Raw genomic sequence first — 25986 nt, 5'->3', positions numbered from 1 at the left:
AACTCTACTAACCCACAGAGGGAAAAGACAGACGCCAACGTGGCTCCGCGTCCACTCACTGGTTCTGCCCCTGAGAGCTATTATTGTTTTGTTACATAATTTTATATCAGTGACATGTAAATGTATATTGCGCAATGATTCATCTGCCTTCCAGTTGGCCTATATTTAGGTATGGTTGGAAGATTTATGCATCGTCATTGGCTTTTAGATTGGTAAGGTGGTGCTTCAAGTTGTTTTATAGATTTTCCATATATCTCATTTTTTTGTGACAAGTCTCTCCAAATGGGTTTCATGCAGGGGGAATGTATCGCTGATGTACAGAATGCAAATCAAAGTTGGTTTGACACAGCATTCTGTCTGTAGGCAGACCTCATAAAACAGAATCTACTTGCTTCAGCAAAGTATTTCACTGCATGCAGTCGTGTTTTAAGACCAAATTGACAGTCTCGGGGGTCTTTGAACCTGTCCTAACAGCAATTTAATTGGTTCATTTGGCACAATAACGTTCTATCATACCACTGCTCCTGTACAGTGTGCTGACATGTGATACAATGGGTCAAACACATTGTCACTGTTGATCTTAGAGTTTCAGTAGTTCAGTAGTTTCAGTTTTTGTTTGTCTGAAATAATTTGAGTACTTTGTAGCAACACCACTTTCTTTCACATCACTGGTACTATACAGTATGCAGATATGTGATACAATAGGTCACAAACAGGGAAAGGTCCTCTAGTTGGCAAGAATGGTTTTGTTATGCCCTCGTCACGACTGTCTTGATGTGCTTGGACCATGTTAGTTTGTTGGTGATGTAGTCGCCAAGGAACTTAAAGCTCTCAACCTGGTCCAATACAGCCCTGTCAATGAAAATTGGGGTGTGCTCGGTCCTCCTTTTCCTGTAGTTCACAATCATCTCTTTGTCTTGATCACGTTGAGGGAGAGGTTGTTTTCCTTGCACCACACGGCTAGGGATCTGACCTCCTCCCTATAGGCTGTCTCATCACTGTCATCAGCAAACTTAATGATGGTGTTGGAGTTGTGCTGTCCGTGCAGTCATGAGTGAACAGGGAGTACAGGAGGGGACTGAGCACGCACCCGAGGTGCCCCATGTTGAGGATCAGAGTGGCGGATGTGTTGTTACCTACCCTTACCACCTGGGGGTGGCTTGTCAGGAAGTCTAGGATTCAGTTGCAGAGGGAGGCGTTTAGTCCCAGGGTCCTTAGATTGGTGATGAGCTTTGAGGAAACTATGGTGTTGAACGCTGAGCTGTAGTCAATGAATAGCAGTCTCACATAGGTGTTCCTTTTGTCCAGGTGGGAAAGGGCAGTGTGGAGTGTAATTGAGATTGCATCATCTGTCGATCTGTTGGTGCGGTATGCAAATCGGAGTGGATCTAGGGTTTATGGCATAATGATGTTGATGTGAGCCATGACCAGCCTTTCAAAGCATTTCATGGCTACAGACATGAGTGCTACAGGTCGGTAGTCATTTAGGCAGGTTACTTTAGTGTTCTTGGGCACAGGGACTATGGTGTTCTGCTTGAAACATGTTGGTATTACAGACTCAGACAGGGAGAGGTTGAAAATGTCAGTGAAGACACTTGCCATTTGGTCAGTGCATGCTCGGAGTACACGTCCTGGTAATCCGTCTGGCCCAGCTGCCTCGTGAATGTTGACATGCTTAAAAGTCTTAATCACATCCGCTGCGGAGAGCGTGATCACACAGTCATCCGTATCAGCTGATGCTTTCATGCATGTTTCAGTGTTACTTGCCTAGAAGCGAGCATATAAGTTATTTAGCTCCTCTGGTAGGCTTGTGTCACTGGGCAGCTCTCGGTTATGTTTCCCTTCGTAGTCTGTAATAGTTTGCTAGCCCTGCCACATCCGATGAGCGTCGGAGCCGGTGTTGTACGATTCGATCTTATTCCTGTATTGACGATTTGCCTTTTTTGATGATTCATCAAAGGGCATAGCGGGATTTCTTATAAGCTTCTGGGTTAGAGTCCCACTCCTAGAAAGCGGCCGCTCTGTCCTCAAGTTTGGTGCGGCACACGGATCTTTTGCCTCAAAATCTATAATGCACAACAGTAAAATTCCACCCAAGCTTTCTCTAAACAAAGGACATGTTTCTCTGCTTTTTAGAGTATGTGTTTCCCTCTGCAGTCCCTCCATGAATCAAGCCTTGTATGATTCTCTCAGCTCCAGCTCAGTGCAATAATAACTGATTTACTAACTCTACTAACCCACAGAGGGAAAAGACAGACGCCAACGTGGCTCCGCGTCCACTCACTGGTTCTGCCCCTGAGAGCTATTATTGTTTTGTTACATAATTTTATATCAGTGACATGTAAATGTATATTGCGCAATGATTCATCTGCCTTCCAGTTGGCCTATATTTAGGTATGGTTGGAAGATTTATGCATCGTCATTGGCTTTTAGATTGGTAAGGTGGTGCTTCAAGTTGTTTTATAGATTTTCCATATATCTCATTTTTTTGTGACAAGTCTCTCCAAATGGGTTTCATGCAGGGGGAATGTATCGCTGATGTACAGAATGCAAATCAAAGTTGGTTTGACACAGCATTCTGTCTGTAGGCAGACCTCATAAAACAGAATCTACTTGCTTCAGCAAAGTATTTCACTGCATGCAGTCGTGTTTTAAGACCAAATTGACAGTCTCGGGGGTCTTTGAACCTGTCCTAACAGCAATTTAATTGGTTCATTTGGCACAATAACGTTCTATCATACCACTGCTCCTGTACAGTGTGCTGACATGTGATACAATGGGTCAAAAACATTGTCACTGTTGATCTTAGAGTTTCAGTAGTTCAGTAGTTTCAGTTTTTGTTTGTCTGAAATAATTTGAGTACTTTGTAGCACCACCACTTTCTTTCACATCACTGGTACTATACAGTATGCAGATATGTGATACAATAGGTCACAAACAGGGAAAGGTCCTCTAGTTGGCAAGAATACAGCAGACATCAAGTGATTGGACTTTGAGCATCATAAGGGCTCTTTGAGTGAGTGGTCTGGCAGAGTGCCACAGCCTCGGTCTGGTGCGCTCACGTGAAAGGTAGTTACGTTCCACTTCATTTGTACAGACAAAGGAATTGTCCGGTTGGAACATTAATGAAGTTTTATGTTAAAATCATCCTAAAGATTGATTCCATACTTAGTTTGACATGTTTCTTCGGGCTGTAACTGAACTTTTTGAACTTTTCGTTCGATGTTAGGCACGACCTGAATGCGCTTTTAGATTTGTATACCAAACGCCCTAACAAAAGAAGATATTTGGACATAACTGATGGACATTATCGAACAAATCAAACATTTATGGCGGAACTGGGATTCCTAGGAGTGCATTCTGATGAAGATCATCAAAGGTAAGTGAATAATGCTATTTCTGAGTAATGTTGACTACCCAATATGGCAAGTATCTTTATGGCTGCTTTGTTTTCTAAAGGCTGTATTCAGATTTTTGCATGGTTTGCTTTTGGAAATCTGACACAGCGGTTGCATTAAGGAGATGTTTATCCAAAGTTTCATGTATAATAGTCGTATCTTTATCAATGTTTATTATGAATATTTCTGTAAATTGATGTGGCTCTCTGCACAATCACAGCATGTTTTAGAACTACTGAACGTAACGCGCCAATGTAAACTCAGATTTTGTTATATAAATATGAACTTTATCAAACAAAACATACATGTATTGTGTAACATGAAGTCCTATGAGTGTCATCTGATGAAAATCATCAAAGGTTAGTGATTAATTCCATCTCTATTTCTGCTTTTTGTGACTCCTCTCTTTGGCTGGAAAAATGGCTGTGTTTTTCGGTGGCTTGGTGGTGACCTAACATAATTGTTTGTGGTGCTTTCGCTGTAAATCATTTTTTAAATCAGACACTGTGGCTGGATTAACGAGAATTATATCTTTAAAATGGTGTAAAATACTTGTATGCTTGAGGAATTTTAGTCATGAGATTTTTGTTGTTTTGAAGTTGGCGCCCTGCACTTTCACTGGCTGTTGCGGGGGGTTCCGCTAGCGGAACATGGTTCCCCAGTCCTAGACAGGTTAACTCATATAAACCATTAGTGAAATTGACTCCAGCATTGGTCTATAAACTCAATTAAGTACTGACTTTAATGATTACCTGCTGCATTCAAAAACTTTAATTGCGTCATCCTTGTGGTATTGAGAGATAAACATGGTAATTCTTTTACTGATTGCACACACTTAAAGGAACATAGTTCCTACATGATAGAGTGCCAACCAGCACCATTTCATGCAAATTCACCTTAAATGGAAAAGTATTTTATTCCTGTCTATAGGATTGTGAGAAGAATCTGTTAGCACCTACAAGTATCCTGGTTCCAGGGAAACTGTCCGGCCATCTCAACCCTCACCAGGTTGTTTTGATTGTGTCATTCTAATGGATTTAGCCTCAGATTGATGATACTGCCAGTTGATCCTATAGAATCCTGGTCTTGCATATGTGTACCACTGTCCAAGCAATCATACTTTACTTTGTGAGTTACTGTGCCTGACAAAGTTATTTCGAGTGTCTACTATAATCTTATCCCATTAGCAGTCTGTGTAACAAAGAGTGCACCATATTTTCTTCAATCAAAGGCAAGTCATTTTAATGCCAACAAATTGACTTGTATTGCTGTACATCCTACATTTGGTGATTTGAGGACAAAAATTATAGATGAAACAAAAAAAGAATGATTCATCTAATTGTTTGTAAAGAAGTATTGTTAAATCAGAGAGTTGTACATTAGTCACCACATTCCACATTCTCAAAGGAGAGAGAGAGAAGCCAAATGAGACACATGACTGACAAGACACAAGACTGAGGCCATGTTTGAAGCCACCCTGTGGGTGTGGTGGGTAACAAGGGAGGGAGGAGGAGTCATCATAGAGCAACCTGACCAGCAGGTGTGGACTGTTGTCTGGAGCTGCTCAACCACTGAGCATTCCCCTGGTTGTGTCTCAAATAACAGCATATTTCCTATTTAGTGCACTACTTTTTGATCAGTGTCTAAAGTAATGCGCTATATAGGGAATAGATTGCCATTTGGGACACACAACCTGTCTATTCCCTAGGGCCTGTGCCACTCCACTCAGCAATCAGTCCACTAGCTCTCCCCTGGTCTTATTTTTTTCCCTATCATCACCAGCCACCAGCATGGCGTCCATGTGAGAGAAAGAGCACTCCTCCAGACCCACATACAATATTAATGAGTAATTAGAGGTTGAGGCTGACCCCAGCCCTCTGTGATGAGAAGCAGTGCTGAAGAGACCACCATCTGAGTGCTAGCCCTATATCGCGACAGAGACCTTTTAGACCCCCCATTTATTACAGAGCACAGGGAGTCAATGTCCAATGAGAAAACAGCGAGGGTTGGGCCTTGCATGCACTCACCTTGTCTCACCTCTTGTGCTTCGCCTGGTTGTTTACATTTGTCTCCTCCTCCTTGTTAATATCCCACCAATAATTACAGTATGTTGCTGTGATTGCACAATCTCAGGTAGATATTGCCTAAGGGGGGTTAGGCAATATTGGTTTCTCCAGCCAATGGCCAATATTGAATTAATATATTATATTGAATTAATATTGAATATTGAATTGCCATAGACGATTTAAGTCAAAACCGTAATTTGACCACCCAGGAACATTCAACGTCGTCTTGGTAAGCAACTCCAGTTTGGCTTGGTGTTTAAGGTTATTGCCCTCATTATCAACCCACTTTGCTGACAGATCTTGTTTCTAATTACTACTTCCTGTGTACTACTTCCTTTCTCATTGAATGATGAGATAATGATCAAACAGTAATAGCGCTCGCCAGCTTGTAGTCCTAATTCCCAGAAATATGTGAATTTGTCTCCCGGTGTCTATTGGAAAGCAAACTGAACCAGATTTTCCTCTAGGATTTTTGCTTGTGCTTAGCTATTTTGATCATAAAATACTCCCTTGTCCTTGCCGATGACTACCATACCCATAACATGATGCAGCCACCACCCTGCTTGAAAATATGAAGAGTGGTACCCAGTGATGTGTTGTGTTGGATTTTAAATTAATTTCCTGGACAAATTTTTTGCATTTTTACTTTAGTCACTTTTTGCAAACAAAAAAAGAAATTCCACAAATTAACTTTCAATAAGTTACACCTGTTAATTGAAATGCATTCCAGGTGGCTACCTCATGAAGGTTGAGGTTGGTTGAGGGAATGTCAAGAGTGGCAAAGCTGTCATCAAGGCAAAGGGTGGCTATTTTGATGAATCTCAAATATAAAATATATTTTGATTTGTTGAACACATTTTTGGCTACTACATGATTCCATATGTGTTATTTCATTGGCAGGGTAACCTAGTGGTTAGAGTGTTGGACTAGTAACCGGAAGGTTGCAAGTTCAAACCCCCGAGCTGACAAGGTACTAATCTGTCATTCTGCCCCTGAACAGGCAATTAACCCACTGTTCCTAGGCCATCATTGAAAATAAGAATTTGTTCTTAACTGACTTGCCTAGTTAAATAAAGGTAAAATAAATAAATAAATAGTGTTGATGTCTTCACTATTATTCTACGATGTAGAAAATTGTAAAAAATAAAGAACAACCTTTGAATAAGCAGATATGTCCCAACTTTTGACTGGTACAGTATGTACATTTTTTTTGTTGCCTGTTTTGCATGTTATTTTGGCACTAATACGTGTCACATATTAGTCACATAACAGTTTGCAAACAATGTTGAATAAAAATCACACAATCATGGTCTCTTTTTTTTGCTTTCTGGAGTAAGGTGTTTCAGCCTAGCTCAGTGGTGGGTTAGCCTGCGGATAATATGTAACAAAGCGGTTGGTAATGTTCTCTAGTTGTGCCGTGATTGGCTCAGTGTTCTGTCACTCATGGGGACACTACGTCACCGCAAAATCTACAGGTAGAAGTCGAACATTCAAGCCCCTTGGGTGCTGCCATAGAGTTACATTAGAAGTGCCCTTCCAAGAAGGCTCAAGGTTATTGGCCACAGATAAAATCTCTACTGTAGCTTTGATTGGACTGATCATGTCAACATCAGACTTTCAAAATCTTAGCTATTCATCATCATGAATCAAGTTGACAATCTACGGGCAAATCCTTTTCAATCCTTGTCATATGAAAAGAATTTTGAAGATAAATTATAGATAAAACGTATCGTTGCTTATCGGCCATTAGACAGAAACAGTACACAACAAGTTTGAAATCGTAAATTCAACAATGAGTGTTTTGGAAGGAATCAGTGGCTATCTGCAAGCATTGCAAAGCAATCATTTGCCTGCTATTCAGTGGATTGGGCGTGTGGTCAAAGTCTGGTTTTAAGGGTCTCTTTTCCAAGCTTAAAATGATAAACATTCAACAGTATGGGCCATAAAAGGTTGAATGAATTGGCCATATTGTCAATCCAGCACGACTTCTGGAAACTTGGAACTGGGAAATCTCAGATTTCAGTGAGTTCAAGACAACTGGGAATTCTGTGAAAATACGGTCATCCAACTCGGAATTCCAAGCTGGGAAGTCGGCCCACTTTCTAAAGCTCTGACCTGAAGATCACTGACGTCATGATTCAACCTTGTTTTTTTCCGAGTTCCCAGTTATCTTGAGGGCACCATAAATCCAGAGAATGCCAGACTTTGATGACACTGTTTGATGACAAAATTTGCCCACGAAGACTGCCGCGCCACTTTCCTGTTCAGCACAACAAAGTGAGTCCAAAAATGTATTGTATGCTGCTACATAAATTATGTTATATGCCAGGGAGATATGTATACTGTAGCTAAGAAAGAAATACTAAGTGTATGTTGTGTAGCAAGCTGTTATAGTAGCCCATGTACCTCACTCTAATAATTTGGTCCCTTTCCCACTCATAATTTAGCCTACTACTTGGTGGTGCACATGTAGCCAACAGCCTGTTTTCTAGAAATGTAATCATCGGATATTGTAAGAGCTTTCATTTGCTACTTTTATGCCCCCTTTATTTATCCTACGGTTCTGACTTGGTGTACAGGGAGAATACTGTAATATCAACCCATGTTCTGAATTCTGTCGCTGTACATTTCAGAAGTGCTGAACAAATAGTTATATTAAATAATTCTGTCCTAGCTTGCTTATTAATGTCTTAATCGGAATTATGGATTGCCTTTTATCCGCTCGTCGCCCGCCCCCCCCCCCCCTCAATAGTTTGTACATCTCAATTGTCAGTACAAAACAAATTTGTTTAAGCAAGTCAGCCATGTCATCTGTTTTTTTTTAAAGGCAGTAAAAGAGGCTGAATGAACTGTTTCGCTGCCAGACAAGGCTCTGATGATTGCCAGGTGTAGCCGTGGTAAGGATTCACTCCATGGTGATGAAAGGAATGCTCTGCTGTTGGGACAACTTTATTTAGGCCCTAACAGTTTGTGTGCACCGTTTGTCACATTTTTTTAACCAAACAAGATTTTCATGCTAAAATCGGCACTTGTCCTTTACACATTACCCCCTTCTCAGTGCACTGGATGTCTTAGTCGCTACTTATTTACCACTGTGAAAAATGTAACTCATAATTGTGCCTCTCTCGTGGGCGGACCGCATGCTCTTTGTTTCCTGGGAAACGGAGCGGCGGGCCGAGGTGGGGTGAAAATGGATGGCTTGCATGAGACTGACAAACATGCAATTTAAAATATGCCATCATAACCTCATAGCACGGGAGTGACTCTCTTGGATTATCCACAGAAAGCCTCTTCTACTGCCAGAGAGGCATTATTTGATTTCCCTCTCGTCGTCTGGCCAGGTAACATCCCCACTGAAGCTAAAGTGCTGCGATTGGTTACTCACCTCTAGTCTCAAGAATCCTCCTGATTGGCCAGCTGAAGAGTGCACCAGGCAGGAACCAAACACACCGTGATATAGCTTGCTAGCAGCGTTGCTGTCTACTAGAAAATAAACTACTAGTAAACTCTAAAGGGACAGGCAGACTAATTTATTTGTATCCCCGCTAACAACACAACGTGTGGTGTCTAGAGAGAGCAATGCATTTTTATTGCTTTTTTCCCCCTTAGCAATAAACACACAGATCAACAACTCCATTGGATCAGCTGGTTTATGAATCCTACAATGCAGTTCCTTCCAACACTTTTTGAAACCAAACGTCTTATCGTTCTGAGCAAAAATGTCTACCTTGAAGTTGCGGAACATGGTAACAGAATGTACCACATAACAATTTGCAAACAATGTATTGCACTACAGGTGCAATGCTCCACAGAGGAACTCAGGAGATCTGTCAGAGTGACCATCGGGTTCTTGGTCACCTCCATGACCAAGGCCCTTCTCCCCTGATTACTCAGTTTGGCAGGGTGGCCAGCTCTAGGAACAGTCTTGTTGTTTCCAAACTTATTCCATTTAAGAATGATGGACGCCACTGTGTTGGATGACTTGTTTATACTTCAATAGCAAGAATGCAACATGTATGGGGAAAGAAATTCAACTGCACAAATAAGAGTTTAGGCAAATGCAGTACGCCCTAATGTTTAATACTGCCCACCAATACCATGGCCATTCATTGAGAAGGTGGTGAAATGCAAACTTTGCAAGGTGGAATTGAGCTAAAATGGCACTACAGGTTCAATGCTTAACAAACACGCCCCCATAAAGAAAATGAAAAAGCTAAACAGGTTCAGCCACTGGTTCAACTGTGAACTTACAGAGTTGCTCCACCTCAAGTATTGCATTTGGCGAAAGGCTCGGCACACACATACTCACGCTGACTGGCTCTCATTCAAGCAAATGACAAATAAGTACACTTGGGCTGTCCGGAAGGCCAAAGTTAGTTACGTTAAGGAGCAGTTCTCTCTCTGTGGGTCTAACCCACAAGAAGTCTGGAAAATGGTTAAAGACCTGGAGAATAAACCCTCCTCCTCACAGCTGCCATGTCTGTTGATGATGTGGTTGTTACTGACAAGAAGCACATGGCTGAGCTCTTTAATCACCACTTCATTAAGTTAGGATTCCTATTTGACTCCCTTTCCAACATTTCTTCACCGCACACCCCTTCTAATGCGACTAGCCCCGATGCTTCTCCCTCTTTTTCCCCTGCCCCGCTACAAAGTTTCTCCCTGCAGGAAGTCACTGAGTCTGAGGTTCTAAAAGAGCTCCTGAAACGTGAACCCCAAAAAACATCTTTCTTCTTTAAGGTTGCTGCCCCTATCTTTTTAACCTGTCTCTCCTCTCTGGGGAGGTTCCCATGTCTTGGAAGGAAGACATGGTTCATCCTTTATTTAAAGGGGGAGATCAAGTTGATCCTAACTGTTATAGACCTATTTCTATTTTGCCCTGTTTATCAAACGTTTTGGAAAAACTACTGACTGGCTTTCTTGACGTCTAGAGTATTCTCTCAGGTATGCTGTGTCAGATTTAAAAAAACTTTCAGGAAAAAGCATAATCTGAGAACGGCGCTCAGAACCAAAAACAGCCAGAGGAATAGCCGCCATTTTGGAATCAACAAAGTTAGAAACAACACCATAAATATTCAACAACACCATAAATAATCCCAGTTCGACAAAAGAATGACTGATTTGTTCCATAAAGTTCCATCATTTATGTCCAAATAGTCACTTGTTGTTAGCATCTACAGCCCAGTAATCCATCTTCATGAGCATTTCATCCAGACAAAAACTCAAAAAGTTCCATTACAGTCCTTTAGAAACATGTCAAACGATCTATGGAATCAATCGTTAGGATGTTTTTGATAACTTAAAACATCAATAATGTTCCAACCGGAGAAATCCTGTCTTCAGAAAAAGCACTGGAACGCGAGTTAACTCTGTCGGGAGCGCCCGTCATGAGACCGAGGCTCTCTGCCAGACCACTGGCTCAAACAGGTCTCATGAGCCCCTCCTTTATAGTAGAATCCTCATTCAACTTTCAAAAGACAGTTGACATCTAGTGGAAGCCCTAGGAAGTGGAACCTCATCCATATCCCAATGTGTACTTGGTAGGAAAAGCTTTGAAAAACTACAAACCTCATATGCCCCCACTTCCTAGATGGATTTTTCTCAGGTTTTCACCTGCCATATGAGTTCTGTTATACTCACAGATATCATTCAAACAGTTTCAGAAATGTCAGAGTGTTTTCTATCCAATACTATTAATAATATGCATATATTAGCATCTGGGACAGAGTAAGAGGCAGTTCACTCTGGGCACGCTATTCATCCAAAAGTGAAAATGCTGCCCCATATCCCAAAAAGGTTAACCTTGTTCTGAACACCTCCAAAACAAAGGTCATGTGGTTTGGTAAGAATAATACCCCTCTCCCAACAGGTGTGATTACTACCTCTGAGGGTTTAGAGCTTGAGGTAGTCACGTCATACAACAGCTTGGGAGAATGGCTTGACGGTACACTGTCCTTCTCTCAACACATATCAAAGCTACAGGCTAAAGTTAAATTGAGACTTGGTTTCCTCTATTGTAATCAATCCTCTTTCAGCACAGCTGCCAAACTGATTCAGATGACCTTCCTACCCATGCTAGATTATGGAGACATAATTTATAGATCGGCAGGAAAGGGTGCTCGAGTGGCTAGGTGTTCTTTACCATTCGGCCATCAGATTTGCCACCAATGCTCTATACTCCTCTGTAAACTCGTCATCTCTGTATACTCGGTCGCAGAACCCACTGGTTGATGCTTGTTTTTAAAACCCTCTTAGGCCTCAATCCCCACTATCTGAGATATCTACTGCAGCCCTCATCCTCCACATACAACACCTGTTCTGCCTGGCACATTCTGTTAACCTCTCTAGGGTACGTGGGACGCTAGCGTCTGGCCAACACCCAGTGAGGTTGCAGAGCGCCAAATTCAATTACAGAAATGCTCATTATAAAAAATCAGAGAACAAAACATATTTTACATACGTTTAAAGATTAACATCTTGTTAAACCAACCACAGTGTACTAAACGATATCATAACCGCCATCGATAAAAGACAGTACTGTGCAGCCGTCTTCTCTGTCGACTCTTCGGCACTTCAATCACTTTCTCATGCACATCTTGTTAAACCAACCACAGTGTCATATTTATAAAATGCTTTTCGGCGAAAGCATACTTAGCCCAGAACATACCTAGCCCAGAACATTGCCCACTTGACAAATTATTACAAAGAGTAACCAGCCAAGAAGAAGCGTTACAAAACTCAGAAATGGAGAGAAAATTTATCCCTTACCTTTGCTAATCTTCTACGGTGGCAATCAGAAGACATTCATTTACTCAATAAATGTTCCTTTTGTTCAATGAAGTCTCTTTATATCCAAAAACCTCAGTTTTGTTTGCGCGTTTTCTTCAGTAATCCACAAAATATCCAAATTGTATCCGTAAAGTTCATAGAAACATGTCAAACGATGTTAATATTCAATCCTCAGGTTGTTTTTTTAGCCTAAATGATCTATAATATTTCAACCGGACAATAACGTTGTCAATATAAAAGGTAAACAAGAAATGCACATGCGCCTGAAAAAGCTCTTCGACACGTTAGGGTCCACTCGTTCAGACTGGTCTTACTCCCTCATTTATAAGAATACAAGCCTGAAACAATTTCTAAAGACTGTTGACATCTAGTGGAAGGCATAGGAACTGCAAATGGAGTCCTACGTCAATGGATACTGTAATGGCATTGAATAGAAAACTATGTTTTCGCCTGCTAAATCAGTTCTGTTATACTCAGACACTATTTTAACAGTTTTGGAAACTTTAGAGTGTTTTCTATCCAAATCTACCAGTTATATGCACATCATATCTTCTGGGCCCGAGTAGCAGGCCGTGTAATTTGGGCATGCTTTTCATCCAAAATTCCGAATGCTGTCCCCCACCCTAGAGAGGTTAAAGGTCCCCAAAGCACACAAATCCTTGGGTCGCTCGTCTTTTCAGTTCACTGCAGCTAGCGACTGGAACAAGCTGCAGCAAACACTCAAACTGGACAGTTTTATCTCAATATTTTCATTCAAAGACTCAATCATGGACACTCTTACTGACAGTTTTGGCTGTTTTGCGTGATGTATTGTTTTCTCTATCTTCTGCCCTTTGTGCTGTTGTCTGTTCCCAATAATGTTTGTACCCTGTTTTATGCTGCTAATATGTATATGTCTGTCTAGGTCTGTATTTATGTAGTGTTGTGTTGTCTCTTGTCGTGATGTGTGTTTTGTCCTATATTCTATTAAAAAATGTATTTTTAATCCCAGCCTCCATCCTCACAGGAGGCCTTTTGCCTTTTGGTAGGCCGTCATTGTAAATAATAATGTGTTCTTAACGGACTTGCCTAGTTAAATAAAGGTTAAATAAATAAAATACATTTTTAAAAGCATCTAGACATTATCTCTTACATTTGCATTGTTGCAATATTGAAATTTGATCTCTACTGTGTTCCATAATAATGAACGTGTCAGCAGTTAAGACGAGACAGGCTGCTTTTCTCAGCCAGTCAAAATCATGAATCAGCATATTTTTTATGGATATATACAAAGAAATGTCAATAGCAAAACAGGTATAACAAAACGAAAGGCAGCTAGTTTACAGTTTTCCAGCTTTAATAATCGGAAGTGATTGTTTTGGCTGTGTAGTGGACTAGATAGCAAGGTTAGAGGAGCCTCCAAAGCAACCATTTTTGTTTGCCATAGCAACCTGAAACGTTCTGGAACTATCAACCAGCACTTGGGTAGTTTTGCTTTGCATGGCAGGCAATACGAATATAACTAACGATCAGAGGATGCCTAAAATTGCACTTGACAACCAATGTTAGTGAATGTAGCATCACGTTTTGGTGAGAAATTGATGGTTATAAGGAAATAGTGTTTTTTTAATGCTGGTCACCCATTGTATAAAAGCAATAATACACGAGTCGATGTGTTGCAATCTTTTAATCATGGCTGTGACGTGGTTTTCGCCATTCGGCTTTGGCAATGACCAAGTGAGAAATTGACGGTTAAGATATAACTGCCTTAATTTCGCTAACTGACTTAATTTTGCCGGACCCCAGGAAGAAGGGATCTCATGTATTATTGCTTAATTATTGTATTCAAATTCCAAATTCTTTGGTACTAGCTCTAGAAGGGCACAGAGAGAGACACAGATGCAGACAAGGGAGGCAGATGGTTCGAGTCTCTGATATTTATTATTATCCAAGGGGCAGGCAAGAGAATGGTCGTGGACAGGCAAAATATCATAACAAGGTCAGAGTCCAGGATGTACAGAGTGGCAGGCATATATTTTATATATATATATATATATATTTTTTTTTTTTGTGACAAATGCCTAAAATGCAATTAGCTTGCCAATATGAATTTATTTTTAGGGATTAAATACAGAACAAATGTTGAATGGTGTCTTATGTTCACATTAAATACAATCACTTTTCTTTGTGTGCGCTGCTATATCCACTTATCAATAATAACGTGGCTGTTATGGTGATACTAAATAAGGCCATTTTACATAAGCCATTTACTCCAAATAAAGTGAAGATTGTTTTCGGCACCCCAGATGAATTGAGAATTCATTATCTCTTCCCAAATTAGCAGAATGCTGGAAGGAAAACATATTGCTACTGTCTTTCATTTCAGTGATTAAGCACCTGAAACTAACAATGATTTATCAACCGGATATTACATTTCCGTGATACGTTGACAATCTTTCCCTCACTGACAAAGATGGGACATGTGGTTATCTTGATTAGGAAGTGGTTTTGGACCCTATGTATTTTGTGATGGTAGGCCTCTTCTCATTATTTAACCCAATAAGAACAGTGATAGTAGCAACGGTCATCAGAATTGCGGTCACAACAGAGATTTGCACAATCGTAAAATGAATGGGAAGATGTGCTTTGTGCGAGCAAGAGTCCATTGCTTTTCTTTTCAAATAAATGTATTCAGCAACAAGTGAATTACAACCCACAAAAACAGGGAAATAATGGCTGGAAAGATGGGCAGTGCATGCACGTTGCTTGATTTAGCCAGCAGCACCTCACCAGCACATATACTGTACAAATGGAAGGCAGGCAACCATGGAAACGTGAGAGCACCCACCAGTACACACGCCTGAGGGGGCCTGATTTAGCCGACTCTCAAGCCTAGATCCACACTACCTTAAATCCAAGACACCACGAGACAATTATGTATACAGCAAATGACACAACAGCTTCTACGCAAATTAGAAAAAGTGTACCTTAAAGAGTGTTTGGCTTCAAAATTATTCTAAAATGCAAAAAACACCTTTTATTAATTAGACAGATTTAATGTGTTTCTGCCATAACTAACACGGGCTTTAAAAACAGCCTTGGGCAACAATGCCTTTATAAGTTTTGGGTAATATGATTTCTCATTAAAATTCCCCTAGTGCACCATAGCCCCTGCCCACTTCTGGTCACCATCCCACCCCACCCCACTTCCCTCCATCATCATGAGCTTTGAGGGTCCCTCATCATGGACCTTGGCACTAAGTGGACCACCATAGAGGTATGGAGCAGCTTATGAGCCTAACACTGATACCATAGCATTATTATCTGCCAATAAGCCCTTAGCTGAGGGCCATGGTCAACCTTTCGCTTCCAGATGAAGTCCCTATGATCTCCCACTCAGGCAATTAAGGACAATTATGAAGATATTTAAGTATGTAGGATTTAAATAATAGTCTCTTACTGAAGAGACTATGAGTGGAACTAACTCTCAGTTGCCATCACCTTTTGGCCTGCATTGGCATGATTGGCAAGGCTCTTTGAGTTATACCATATATTGATTCTTGAGGGTGCAGTTACATCTGGGAATGATGAGTGTTGAATTTAAAACTTCTTCGGGATCGGTGTCCCATCCACGGGTCAGTGCAGACCAAAACATGATTTTTCTGTGTTTTATATATACTGAACAAAAATATAAAATGCAACATGCAACAATTTCTAAGATTTGACTGAGTTCCAGTTTATATAAGGGAATCAGTCAATTGAAATACATTTGTTAGGACCTAATCTATGGATTTCACATAACTGGGAATACATATATGTATCTGTTGGTCACAGATACCAAAAAAAAAAAGTAGAGGCATGGATCAGAAAACCAGTCAGTATCTGGTGTGACCACCATTTACCTCATGCAGCACAACACATCTCCTTCGCATAGAGTTGATCAGGCTGTTGATTGTGGCCTGTGGAATGTTGCCCCACTCTTCAATGCTGTGCGAAGTTGCTGAATATTAACGGGAACTGGACCACCCTGTCATACATGTCGACCCAGAGCATCCCAAACATTCTCAACGGGTGACATGTCTGGTGAGTATGCAGACCATGGAAGAACTGGGACATTTTCAGCTTCCAAAGAATTGTGTACAGATCCAATATCCAGCAACAACTTAAGTTGGACTTAATTAAGTAATTAAACCAATTGGATTCTGATGAGAAAAATAATATTTTGTTTAGCTTGTAACTCCCTCAATATAGGCCATATGCGAGTCATAGATGGATCAGTGGCTTGCAAGGCATTTCCATGGATGCACTTTTTAAGACAAAACCATCTGGTTTCCCCACATCATACAAAAGGCCTACCCACACTGTATGTTGGATTCAGTCTTTTCCGATTATAACATGTCACACTGTGCGATGTTACCAAATTAAAACATTGATATAAACCTGGCCAGATTGTACGATTTGCTTCAGTTCTGTTGTCACATTCTGCGATTGGCTTGCGAGGCTATGTCAGCTGACGTAGGCTGCATCAACTGTAGCATTGTATTTGATCTTCACATGTGCCAGTACCAGCAGCACAAGCCTCCCAAGTGAGTTTGGAAAGACTGAAAGTATGCATCTTAGAAATAGATCACGTAAACTTTATATGTCTGAATTAGCTTCCCAAAAATAACATGGTCACTGTTGTTGAACGTTTATTTTGATTGCCAATTTTGTGCATTTATCAAAATCTGATCATGTAGCCAGCCTGATTTCAGAGAATACAAGAGCATTACGGAAATAGTTTTTCTTGCAAAGCATGTAACTGTTTAAAACAAACTATTATATTAATCTGACTATTCGTAATAGTCATATTAATGGGTGCGTACTCAGTGCCGGCTGTGTTCTTATTGATCAGTTACCGGGATTGGCTCGTAACACCAGCCACACTACACATCTGACATTGCCAGAAGCTTTCCTACGACCGCACGTAGTGTTACTTAAAATAATCCGACGTAGACCCTGTCACACTGAACGAGCCAAGACATCCAACAATCGCTTGTGACTTAATAATTTTCCCACGATGTGGACATTTTGTATGGGAAGGCAACATCGTGGCATAATAAGATGTCTAAAATCATACATTCTGTGTGGGCCTTAAGGGTAGTCAAGGTCAAGTGCTTTTACACTGTCACGCCCTGACCTTAGAGATCCTTTTTATGTCTCTATTTTGGGTTGGTCAGGACGTGAGTTGGGGTGGGTATTCTATGTTCTGTCGTTCTATTTTTTGGCCGGGTAGAGTTCTCAATCTGGGACAGTTATCTATTGTTGTCTCTGATTGAGAACCATACTTCGGCTGCCCTTTTTCCCAACTGTGTTTGTGGGAAGTTGACTTTGTTTACGGCACATAGCCTTTAGCTCCATGGTTTGTTCTGAAGTGTTTATCGTCTTTTCCAAATAAAGGGAAAATGTACGATCACCACGCTGCACCATGGTCCTCTTCTTTTAACGGCCGTGACATACACTGCATTTTTCACTGTGGCTGAGGAATTCTGAGTATTTGTGTCTCTCTGTATGCCTGGCTTATTATTTTATCATGGTAAGTAAATGAGCCTAAAGGGGAAAATGTGGTGGGATGAGGGGCATTACATTGAAAGCCTCTCTCCCCTGATTCACAGTACCTCTAATTATATTTTACCATGAGCCATTTTGAAAATGGGCAGAGGCAATATAAATCCCTGTTGTATCACACAGAGAGAGGCCAGCTAGGATACCAGCCGCTTGTGCTTCATCATCCCACTGTATCCTGCTAGCTGGGGGTGAGGGAGTTTCCCCGTCTCTTAGCAATAAGTCAAGCGGGTTAATGACTGAAATTACAAAGGTTATATTTCTTTGTCCTTCGCAGAGAGCAGGATTTATCTGAGCTGGCCCAATGTCAAGTGTGATCAGTAGGGGCTGGGCTTTTCACCGACATCCTGACAATGTGAATTGACAAGGCAGCGACTCTCACTCTTATTTAAACAAACAATGTTTTCCCCCTTTCCCTCTCCTCTCTCTGGTTCTTTGAAGAATGACCAAATCTGTATTAATGATGCTGTGTAAGGATTGGGTCCGAAGGGTTACCTTGGTGGCTTGTCGTTATTGAGTGGCTGACAGGATAGAAAGGATTTGTAAGTCTCATAAAATTTTAAAGACAGCCTTGAGCGATGTATACGAGGATTCAATTGATGTGGTTGGATATACTTGCACACAAACATTTTGAGGCTTCATGACAAACAATAATATATAGCCAGCTTTGTTAAACGAATATATTATGTCCTTGATTAAAAAAAGGGTTCATGGTATTTCTATACACTGGTATGACAAGATCATAGCATTTTGACCGTCAAGCAGCTGTAGATCATTGCAGAAACATGTAAACCCTAGATCAGTGTGATGTTTTAAAACTTGTTAGGGCTAGGGTCTAGTTTCCTGAATTTCAGCCTCACTGACGTGCCCAAAGTAAACTGCCTGTTACTCAGGCCCAGAAGCCAGGATATACATAAAATTGGTAGCATTGGATATAAAATCTCTGAAGATTCTAGAATTGTTAAAATAATGTCTAAGACTATAACAGAATTGATATGGCAGGTGAAAAACAAAATTCTGGTTGGATTTTCAGCTCCCAGGCTCTTATTATGGAAACCTATTGCTTCTTTTAATGTCTGTCACCCAAATTGCAATTCCTATGGCTTCCACTAGATGTCAACAGTCTTTATTCAAGGTTATATCAAGTTAACATACTGTGGCTCACGGTTGAGTGTGCATCATACAGTATATATCTTTTTAGTTTACTTATACTTTTTATGGATAACTTACTCATTAGCAGAGTTTCAGTTATCTTGTAATGTATATTTTCTGATCATGTACTATTTCTGATCATTTTCTATTCCCAGGCAGATAAGGTAAACAAAAGTGAATTTCCTAATGTATTTTGTTGTCAATGAGTGTTGAACAGCACATGATTATATCCTCCTTTGACAAGTCCTCACCCAATTCTGAAGCTTTAGTGCCTTTATCAAAAGGCTTAGGTCCCCATTTTCTCTTATTTTGTTACATTTATTCAGCCCACCGTTCTGTCCCCAGTATATTACAGAGCTGCATTGTGCTAAATGTCAGGGGCACTTTTCAGGCAAGTAACAGATTAGGATACATTAAAACCAGTCGGCTTGTGTCAGGAGTTTAGAACAGTCTAACCGTCATCACATCAGTAAATGGGTCTTGTTGACAAGCCACTTTACCCACAGCCCAGCTTCTGAAGCACATTGTCAATCAGTTTGAGGCTGAGGAACCAGACATCATTAGCACAGGTGGTTGGTGTCACCTTGATTGAGGAGGACGGGCTTGTGGTAATGGCTGGAGCGGAATCAGTGGAATGGTATCAAATACATGATGTTTGATGCCATTCCATTCGCTCCGTTCCAGCCAATATTATGATTCGTCCTCCCCTCAGCAGCCTCCACTGATCAGTAGCTACAGTATGTCTGCTTAAACTCAGCCCCCATGATAATTCAGCTGCTGAAAATATTTCATATTTCTCATGTGGCTCAATTAGCAGCAGAGGGGACAGTGTCAGAAATGTTGTTCTTCACAGCTGTTAAGTGGAGCTCTTGTTGACCTGGAGTAATGCTGGTATCTGGAGAACATGTACTTTGCGAGGCACCAAGGGGAGGGCTCAGCTAATTAACACAGCATCTGCTTTAATGGCCGCAGACTTCAACCTTTCAGATAGCGTCTTCTGGGGCGGGACTGTGCTGATTGGTCTTGCTCGCTGTGCTGAGAGGAGGAATACTGAGGTTACAGGGGAGAAAGGATTCAGCTGTAATCTTCTCATTCCACGACATAACTGAAACCATTAATCTCTTACCTAACTATGTCATCAAATGTGAAAGGTTTACACATATCTTTATGACGAACACTAGCTGTGGAGCGTCTATAGTGTTGCTCTGCTCTACCCACATCCATCGCTCAGTAGAGTACCATTCAGCAATGTATTCGTTTTAGATGACATAAATGAGGTGAACTGTTGTTGAAACGGAATCTCTGTTCATTGGATGCTTTGCCTCCATTTAAAGGGATATCAACCAGATTCCTTTTCATATGGCTTCCTCAAGGTGTCAACCGTCTTTAAACATAGTTTCAGGCTTTTATTTTGAAAAATGAGCAAGAAAGATAACATCGTGTCAGCGGATAGCTGGGTGTTCGCAGAGTTTTGCTTGCGCAACAGAGTGGGGCAGCCATTGTCTCTCCCTCTCCTATTGAAAAAGTGACTGTCCCGGTTGAAATATTATCGATTATATATTTTAAAAACAACCTGAGGATTGATTATAAAAAACGTTTGACATGTTTCTGTGGACATCACGAATCCTATTTGGAGTTTTCATCTGCGATGTCATGACCGCTCGAGCCTGTGGATTTCTGAAAATAAAGCGCCAAACAAATGGAGGTATTTTGGATATAAAAATAATCTTTATGGAACAAAAGGAACATTTATTGTGTAACTGGGAGTCTCGTGAGTGCAAATATCCGAAGATCATCAAAGGTAAGTGATTTAATCTATTGCTTTTCTGACTTTCGTGACCAATCTACTTGGCTGCTAGTGTTTGTAATATTTTGTCTACTGAAAGAGATGTTCTTACATAAGCACTTGTTATGCTTTTGCCAAAAAGCTGTATTGAAATCTGACACGCCAGGTGGATTAACAACAAGCTAAGCTGTGTTTTGCTATATTGCACTTGTGATTTCATGAAAATTAAATATTTTTAGTAATTTGAATATGGCGCACAGCAATTCAGCGGGTGTTGAAAGGGATGGGTGCGTCAAGAAGTTAAGGGAACCACAGCGAGACAATCCAATTCCTGTTTATTAAGTCTCCTCAGGTTCTCGTGGTATTGGGATTCTCTTGGCTCCAGTGACACAATCCCCTTATTGATTGGTCTGCTGGTGCCATCATGGTCTGGAGCCCGTTCTGCCATGCTCATTGCCTGAAGCCAGCTCAGCCTGCCCCGGAACGTCTTCCTGGGGGCTTGGAAGTTGCCCCTGACCTCTCCGCCATTCCTGCAGATTACCAGGACCTCCGGGAGGTGTTCAGTAAGGCCCAGGCCACTTTGCTTTTGCCGCACCCTCCCTATGACTGCAGGATCGACCTTCTCCCAGGCACGACTCCGCTCAGGGGTCGACTGTACTCTCTGTCGGGTCCGGAGACCAAGCCTATGGCGACCTACATTGAGGACTCCCTAGCTGCAGGGTTCATCTGTCCTATTGCCTCCCCCACCAGCACAGGGTTCTCCTTTGTGTAGAAGGACAACACCCTGCACCCGTGCGTCGACTACCGGGGCCTCAAAAACATCACAGTGAAGAACCGCTACCCATTACCACTCATCTCCTCGACCTTCCAGCTGCTCCAGGGTGCCACGGAATGCCTACCACCTTGTGCTGATATGGGAGGGGACGAGTGGAAGACTGCCTTCAACATGGCCAGCGGTCACTACGAGTATCTGGTCATGCCATGTAGCCTTACTAACGCCCCTGCTGTGTTCCAGGCTCTGATGAATGATTTTCTCCACGACATGTTGAACATGTTTGCCTATGTCTACCTCGAAGACATCCTCGTTTTCTCCCGCTCCGCCCAAAAACACGTGCTCCACATCCGGCAGGTTCTCCGACGCCTCCTGGAGAACCAGATTTTGGTGAAAGTAGAGAAGTGCGAATTCCATCGCTCAACCATCCCCTTCCTGGTATACATCATTTCCGCGGGCGGTGTACAGATGGATCCCAGCCTAAGTCCAGAGTGCAACTGCAACGTTTCCTGGTATTCACCAACTTTATCCAGGGCTACAGCACCCTGGCTTTCCCCCTGGCTGCACTCACCTCTTCTAAGGTTCCGTTCACGTGGTCCTCAGTTGCTTACCAGTCGTTCTGGGATCTCAAAAACCGTTTCCCCACAGATCCCAACAAATCATTTGTTGAAGCAGCTTTGGCAGCGATTACAACCTCGAGTCTTCTTGGGTATGAGTTTCTCCCATTCTTCTCTCCAGATCCTCAATCTTCAGGTCTCTCCAGAGATGTTCGATCGGATTCAAGAAGAGACTCTGGCTAGGCCACTCAAGGACATTCAGAGACGTGTCCCGAAGCCACTCTTGCGTTTTCTTGGCTGTGTGCTTAGGGTCGTTGTCCTGTTGGAAGATGAACCACCGCCCCCAGTCTGAGGTCCTGAGCGCTCTGGAGCAAGTTATCAGGATCTCTCTGTACTTTGCTCCATTCATCTTTCCCTCGATCCCGACTAGTCTCCAAGTCCTTGCAACTGGAAAACATCCCCACAGCATGATTCTGCCACCACCATGCCTCACCGTAGGGATGGTCCAGGTTTCCTCCAGACGTGACGCTTGGCATTCAGGCCAAAGAGTTCAATCTTGGTTTCATCAGACCAGAGAACCTTGTCACCTTCCTGACCAAGGCACTTCTTGGTCAGTCTGGCCAGGCGGCCAGCTCTAGGAAGAGTCTTGGTTGCAAACTTCTTCCATTAAATGATCATGGAGTCCACTGTGTTCTTGGGTACCTTCAATGCTGCAGACATTTTTTGGGACCCTTCTGTGCCTCAACACAATCCTGTCTCTGAGCTGTACGGACAGTTCCTTCGACCTCATGGCTTGGTTTTTGCTCTGACATGCACTGTCAACTGTGGGACCTCAAATAGACAGGTGTGTGCCTTTGCAAATCATGTCCAATCAATTGAAGTTACCACAGATGGACTACAATCAAGTTCAAGAAACATCTCAAGGATGATCAATGGAAAAAGGATGCGCCTGAACTTAATTTCGAGTCTCAGAGGTAGCAAAGGATCTGAATACTTATGTAAATAAGGAGTTTCTGTTTTTTTATGTTTGTTGTGCTTTGTCATTATGGCGCATTGAGTGTAAATTGATGAAATTTTTTATGTATTTAACAAATATTAGAATAAGGCTGTAACGTTACAAAATGTGGAAAAAGGGAAGGGGTCTGAATACTTCTCTAATGCACTGTATATATATCTAACTACACAGCACATGTAAACACTCCTATACAGAAAATTCACACAATATGAACTGCACATGCAACGACTACTGTAAATTCACTGGAAGGGTGACTAAATAGTTTGTGAGCAGGAGTTGAGCCTTCGGAAATCCCACTCATCGCTCAAGAAAAGCCCGCTCCCGTGCTCAACACCCTTTCCACCACTCCGCAAAAAATTGCTCACAATACATTTTGACCAGAACCGACCCCTCCGCTTGACAATGCTTCGGTCCAAAGGATTGTCCGCTTTGTGGGCGTGGGCATAAAACTATTCAAGTAAGTAAATACGTTCTGAAAATATAAAAAAACAGAGTATTATTAGCTAGCTAGCTAGCTATAGCAGGCCACTGTGTGTAGGCTAATAAACTGCTAGCTAGCTAAAGTTACATGCTATGGCGAAGTGAAATATCATCAGCTTCATATTTGCGTGTTATTTTGATGTACACTGGTTCTTCATTTAAAACTTGCGTCGTACTGCAGCACAGCTTGCCTTATTCTATGGCACGTTATTTAAGTGTCAGCCATTGTTGCCATTAGTGCTAGCTAGTGCTAGTTTGACAACCATAGGGCATCTTTGAGAAGCATTTGACGTTTTTTAATATCGGCTGTACTAGAGAATTTAAACTTTTTTTGTAAGAACATAGTATATGGGATTGATTTTAAGAAAGTTAGCTTATTTGATTAATATAATGGTGTTTCCATTCCAAGACAGACAGAGCCTGATTCAGTAACACTAAACAAGGATTAGATGGATGTAGATGTTATAGGAAGAGTCATGGATGTAAACTCAGCAAAAAAAGAAACATCCTAGCACTGTCAACTGCGTTTATTTTCAGCAAACTTAACGTGTATATATTGGTATGAACATAAGATTCAACAACTGAAAAAAACTGAACAAGTTCCACAGACATGTGACTAACAGAAATGGAATAATGTGCCCCTAAACAGAAGTGGGGTCAAAATCAAAATTAACAGTCAGTATCTAGTGTGGCCACCAGCTGCATTAAGTACTGCAGCGCACCTCCTCCTCTTGGACTGCACCAGATTTGCCAGCTGTGAGATGTTACCCCACTCTTCCACCAAGGCACCTGCCAGTTCCTGAACATTTCTGGGGGGAATGGCCTTAGTCCTCACACTCCGATCCAACAGGTCCCAGACGTGCTCAATGGGATTGAGATCCGGCCATGGCAGAACACTTACATTCCTGTCTTGCACGAAATCACGTAGAGAACGAGCAGTTTGGCTGGTGGGTCATGTCAGGATGAGACTGCATGAAGGGTACCACATGAGGGAGGAGGATGTCTTCCCTGTAACGCACAGCATTGAGATTGCCTGCAATGAAAACAAGCTGTCCGATGATGCTGTGACACACCGCCCCAGACCATGACTGGGGCCTCCAAATTGATCACACTCCAGAGTACAGGCCTCGGTGTAACGCAGTGTAATGCTCATTCCTTCGACAATAAACGTGAATCCGACCATTACCCCTGGTGAGACAGAACCGCGACTCGTCTGTGAAGAGTACATTTTGCCTTTCCTGTCTGGTCCAGCGACAGTGGGTTGTGCACATAGGCCACGTTGTTGCCAGTGATGTCTGGTGTTGACCTTCCTTACAACAGACCTACAAGCCCTCGGTCCAGCCTCTCTCAGCCTATTACGGAAAGTCTGAGCACTGATGGAGGGATTGTGCGTTCCTGGTGTTACTCTGGCAGTTGTTGCCATCCTGTACGTGTCCCGCAGGTATTATGTTCGGATGTACCGTTCCTGTGCAGGTGCTGTTACACATGGTCTGCCACTGCTAGGATGATCAGCTGTCCATCCTGTCTCCCTGTAGCGCTGTCTTAGGAGTCTCACAGTACGGACATTGCAATTTATTGCCCTGGTCACATTTGCAGTCCTCCTGCCTCCTTGCAGCGTGCCTAAGGCACGTTCCCGCAGATGAGCAGGGACACTGGGCATCTTTCTTTTGGTGTTTTTCAGAGTCAGTAGAAATGCCTCTTTAGTGTCCTAACTTTTAAATGTGTCCTAACTCATAAGTGTCCTAACTCATAAATGTGACCTTAATTGCCTACCGTCTGTAAGCTGTTAGTGTCTTAACGACCGTTCCACAGGTGCATGTTCATTAATTGTTTATGGTTAATGGGAAACAGTGTTTAAACCCTTTACAATGAAGATCTGTGAAGTTATTTGGATTATAAGGAATTATCTTTGAAAGACAGGGTCCTGAAAAAGGGACGTTTCTTTTTTTGCTGAGTTAATATCTGAGGGAAAGGTGGGAAGCAGCTGGACAACTACAGTACCTTTTTATTTAGCGAGAAGAAAATAAGAGAATAAGAAAGGGAGAACAAGTTTTGTTTACATGGGGGGAAACAGTGACTGGCTTTCAAAAGTTGGCACTGCACAACGTGACCGGTCGGGTGTAGGCTACTAAGTGACTGTAAGTGAAGAGCAAAATAATCCAAAATAATACTAACTAACGGTGTTGAAAAGTTGCCCCACTTTGTTGTTCCAGTAAGCAACAATTTGTTGCCTTCATTAGCCAACTTTACTCTTAAAAGAACTCCAGCATTTAGAAGAGAAAATAAATAATAATTAAACAATAAAGTGAATGGTTTCACAAATGCATTTGACCTTTTAACATTGGTTATCAACTAAAAACACAGCATCTAACGTGGTAAAAAATATTA

Source organism: Oncorhynchus tshawytscha, linkage group LG21 (assembly GCF_018296145.1).
Source record: "Oncorhynchus tshawytscha isolate Ot180627B linkage group LG21, Otsh_v2.0, whole genome shotgun sequence".
Lineage (NCBI taxonomy): Eukaryota > Metazoa > Chordata > Actinopteri > Salmoniformes > Salmonidae > Oncorhynchus > Oncorhynchus tshawytscha.
The sequence above is the reverse complement of the archived record's forward strand: the minus strand, read 5'-3'. Positions refer to the sequence as shown.